The 4,950-nt window shown below is 37.4% G+C and overlaps 1 long non-coding RNA gene across 1 annotated transcript; it reads right to left on the bottom strand.

The window, feature by feature from the left end:
* Positions 1–2,677: 2,677 nt before the first annotated feature.
* LOC108529887 (uncharacterized) lies at positions 2,678–4,218 on the bottom strand. The gene is made up of 3 exons (XR_001885702.1): positions 3,823–4,218; positions 2,999–3,187; positions 2,678–2,718 (listed from the first exon to the last, which is right to left on the bottom strand). It is a non-coding gene; the product is annotated as an uncharacterized LOC108529887 (long non-coding RNA).
* Between the last annotated feature and the right edge of the window lie 732 nt (positions 4,219–4,950).

Raw genomic sequence — 4,950 nt, 5'->3', positions numbered from 1 at the left:
TGTACTTCTGGGGAAAAAAAAAAAAAAAAAAAGAAGAGGCAAGCTGGTGTCAGGTAAAGTAGTAAAGTGGGAAGAGAGTCAAATAGTTATTTACCCATTATATTTGTGAGCAAATAGCATGTCTGGAAAGACCCATCTAATCATAAATAAGAGAGAAAGAAAAGGCATGTTATATAATGTTGGCATCACACAGTTAGAAAACACACACGCAACCCACAGCAAGGGAAAATTCGGGTCCTAACCTAGGAGAAGGTATAAATTGACTCTTCATAGTTGGTTTCTGCTACAAAATAACCTTAAACCAGTATTGATTCAATAAAACAGCATCCTAAAGATAAGATGATGGAACAAGAGGGAGATTGGAAATGAAAGAGATTAAATTGTCAATCACAACCACATCCCTTTGGAAGTCATTAATTAGAAAAAGCAGAGAACAGAATAGTCATCTCTGAAAATCAAATTAATGACATAAAAGAAATACTCCAATATAGATTAAATAGAAAAAAAATGAGAAAAAAACGAATAAATAGAAAACACATGGGAATATTATTGCACCTACAGCAGAAAATCCAACAGATTGACAAAAAGGTGTATTAAAAGGTAAAAGTAAACGTCTCTGAAATAGAGAAAGTATTGAAGTTGCAAATCGCAAAAGCACAACGTGCCTGGGGAAATTTGGTATAGAAAGCTTACCACCAAGATTTGTCCTAGTAAAGATTTTGAAAATCAATGATAAAGAAAATAGTTCTTCAGGCACCAAGCAGAGAGAGCAAGTCGCTCTAAAGAAAGATGTGATCATGGCTGGTTTTACAGTTTTCTACAAATACCATTCAATAAGAGGAGACATCAGAAAATAGCTACAAAGTTCTGAGAAGAGAAGGCACGGTCCAAGAATATCATACCTCGTTAAGATGTCATGAAGACATAAAAGCGACACATATATATTCTCAAACAGGGAAGAACTAAAGAAATGTAATGCCTAGGAGCCTTTCTTTCATTTAAAATTTAAAAATTGCTTGGCATTAAAATTCATCGGCCAGAGATGGTGGCTCACACCTGTAATCCCAGCACTTTGGGAGACCAAGGTAGGCAGATCACAAGGTCAGGAGATCAAAACCATCCTCACCAACATGGTGAAACCCCATCTCTACTAAAAATACAAAAATGAGTCGGTGCGTGCCTGTAATCCCAGTTACTCGGGAGGGTGAGGCAGGAGAATTGCTTGAACCTGGGAGGCGGAGGTTGCAGTGAGCCAAGATGGCGCTACTGCACTCTAGCCTGGCGACAGAGCGAGACTCCATCTCAAAAAAAAAAAAAAAAAAAAAAAAAAAAAAAAAAAAAAAAAAAAAAAAAATTATCAATTACAGAATGAATTTAAGTGTAGAACTCATGAAGGTAGAAGCTATGATGAAACGGTAGGTAATCAGCACCTAATCCATTTAAATATAAAGCTAACACTTAAAATATACAAGTTATGGTCATAGAACAGAATATGCATGTTATAAACCTAGACAATAAAAAATAATAATAACACTATAAGCACCAAAAATTGACACTAAGGGAGGGGAGCTATGAAACACTCAGTGATGGTGAAAGGACTCATTCCTTCATTTTTCAAAGCAGTCTCAACAGCTACTTTCCTGAAACCTCAATATGAGTTTACCAAAAACAAAACAAACAAACAAACAAGAACCTCCTTATGTCATAAGGAGTGAAATCTTGTAATGTTTCTCAAAACTTCTCTCTCTCTCTTAACTTTAAAATCATCTTGAGGTAACAGTCACAACTATTCTTGGCATGGTATTTATTTAAAATTAAGAATTCGTTCAGTATTTTCTTCTATTTAGTTAAATCTAAAAGCTGAATTTAAAATAACATCTAGCATAGCATTCCATTTTTACGAATGTATTAACGATACAATTATCCATTTGTTCTTCCCCTTGTTTCTGAATAAATATATAGAAAAAGTGCTGAAATAACAGCCTAACAATTGTGATAGCAATTTCTGGGTAACTGGCTTGGATGCTTATTTTTATTTTTATCTTTATGCTTTTACATTCATTGATTTCTTTACAATTTATAAGCATCATTCATTGGAAAAAAATGGAGACAAATATGTCAAGATATTATCCATGGTTAAAACTAGCTTGTAGGACCAGAAGCAATTATTTTCTTCCTTATATTTTGATGTTTTCTCAATTATTTTGAAATGGAAATTTTAAACAAAAGGAAAACATTAAAATTGGGAGAGATTTTAAAAATCATCTAGTCCAGACCTTTTGTTTAATAAATTTAAATAAATGTAACACACATTTATTAAGTGCCTACTGTATGCAGATCAATTCAAAGATGAATAGGATGTAGGCTTTGCCCTTAAACCAGTGCTGCGCTGGAGTTGGCTTGTGATAGCTCATGAGGGTTTATTTTCAAGTTTTCAGGAATTTAGGGTGCTAGTTGTTACATACAGCTATTATTTAAAATTACATTATATACTTCACTGTAGTATTTTTCATGCTGGTGAATATCTTTAATCTTATTTTGATATGCCACATTATAAATAAAAATGGGCTACCAACAGTGCCTTTCTTAAAAAAGTATACCCAGATGTAGTGTCTCATACCTGTAGTTCCAGCTACTTGAGAGGCTAAGGCAGGAAGATCACTTGAGCCTCGGAGGCGGAGGCTGGTGTGAGCCATGATGGCATCACCTGCATTCCAGCTCACGTGAGAAAGCAAGAAAAAATTACTAAATTTTGTCTCAAAAAAATAAATGATACAAAGTTATAATTAAATAAATTACATTAAAATTCTTACATTGTGTCTCAAAAATTACACAAACTTATAATTAAATTATATTAAAAGAAAAGTATGATGCAAATGTAATTGTGGTTTTGCCATTAAAAGTATTGGTAATTTTAAAAGCAATTAAAAGTATTTTTGCCATTAAAAATAATAAGTACCCAGACAGTTCCAAGTGATTTTATTCCATGCGCTGTTACCTGAGCTCTTGGGAGCCGTTTCGCATGTTGCCTCTGTCTGGTGGAAACCTGTGCCATGGGGTGCCGTGGGGGCTACTGCACACCTCTTCTCAACTCTCCTTCAAGGACATCGCATTGAGAGGCTAAATTTGGCTTTTGCGGGAGGATTTTCACCATGGAAAGCATTAACTGCTACACATTTGAGCTTCACTATTTTAAAGAAGCCAAGAGAAAAAATGGGAATGATGTAGATTGTACTTCAATGTGTGCCACGCTTGTAGCTATGACGTGAATATCACAAATTTAAGGAAAGAAATACTCTTCCAGTATTTGGAAACTGTCCCTCAATTCAGTAATCACTCATGTTACTGACAAATGAATGAAGTTACAACTATGTCTTCATTGTTTCAGTTTTGCCTTGCTAATGCAAATGGAAATATCAACCAACTGCCAACTGTCATTGCAGAACTACATTCGTTCCTCAATTGCAACCGTACATTGGCGGCAGTTACTGGAGTACAGTTAATACCAATGAAAACATCTTGTGAGAATCAGTTGACTAATCGGAATTGACAATAAAAGGTATCATACGATATAATATTGTATTATTATATTTAAATGGCATGCTATATACTCTTTATATTGGTGAAAGTGGTAATAAACATATGAGTGCGTGTGCACGTGCTCACATATAGTTTCTTTTATAGTTGGTCGTTACACATTTACCAACACAAAACCGTTCATAATCTAGTGTGAAGGAAAAATCTGTGAAAAACGATCAATAGCGAAAGGCAGAATGAAAGAATCAAAGTCATATCCTATGAGGGAACAGCGTGATCATCTACCTGGTGAAAGAAAGCAAGGAAAGGATCTAAGGTTCAGAAGGATGATGAGAATGGTGCAGTTGATTCCGTCTGCCAGCAAAATCAATCATCGCCAGAACTCAGCAGCCTTTCTCCCAGCAGCCCATGGATTATGACAATCTTTTCCCTCATTCTGCTTGTATGCTGCATGCACATGAAGCCAGGTTCATTTGGTTTGAACCAAATTCACTGAGATTTTGTGCTATCAAGATGCCTTGGAGTGACGTGGTCAATAAACGGAGAACCAGGAAGAGATTTCTCCTCTCCAAATCACCGTTCCATCCCTTCCGTCATTCTTCTGCGATTCTTCCCACGGGAATCCTTTTACACCTGCAAGCCTGAGCAGTCAAGAGAACTATGGCACATTTCGACATACGACAGGAGAATTTTCTTTCTTTCTTTTTATATTTTTTTCTTTTTGGAGGCGGAGTCTCGCTCTGCCGCCCGGGCTGGAGTGAAGTGGCGCCATCTTGGCTCACTGCAAGCTCCGCCTCCCGGGTTCCCGCCATTCTCCTGCCTCAGCCTCCCGAGTAGCTGGGACCACAGGCGCCGCCTCCACACCCGGCTAATTTTTTGTATTTTTAGTAGAGATGGGGTTTCACCGTGGTCTCGATCTCCTGACCTCGTGATCCACCCGCCTCGGCCTCCCAAAGTGCTGGGATCACAGGCGTGAGCCACCGCGCCCGGCCACGACAGAGGAATTTTCTAAAGAGACACACATCCCTGATTGACTCAGAAGCTTCATCTGAGGATGCAGGAAATCGAATGGTCACTGTGACATTGCCTCTTCTTCTACACAGAAATGGAATCAGTGGGAATAATTATAAAACTGGAGAATATATAAAAATTACCTTTCTAAAATAAACCTATGTCCTTCCTAAGAAGTAGCCATGCACACCAGATGGAGTGGAAAGGCAACTGGGGAAGTGGGTCAGTCTCACCTGGGCCTTCACCCAGCTGGGTGACCCAAGACCTTCATTTTTATCACCTGTAAAATGAAAATGTTCAACAGGCTGTTTTTCATGTCTCTTTTCAGCCCTAATGTTTCTTAATTCGAAGGAGTAGCAGAGTAGAGATCTCTCTCTAAGGAAATTTAAGAAGTTCTTAGCC

Source organism: Rhinopithecus bieti, unplaced genomic scaffold, assembly GCF_001698545.2.
Source record: "Rhinopithecus bieti isolate Rb0 unplaced genomic scaffold, ASM169854v2 scaffold_6933, whole genome shotgun sequence".
Taxonomy (NCBI): Eukaryota; Metazoa; Chordata; class Mammalia; order Primates; family Cercopithecidae; genus Rhinopithecus; species Rhinopithecus bieti.
This window is presented reverse-complemented; position numbering and strand designations above follow the sequence as displayed.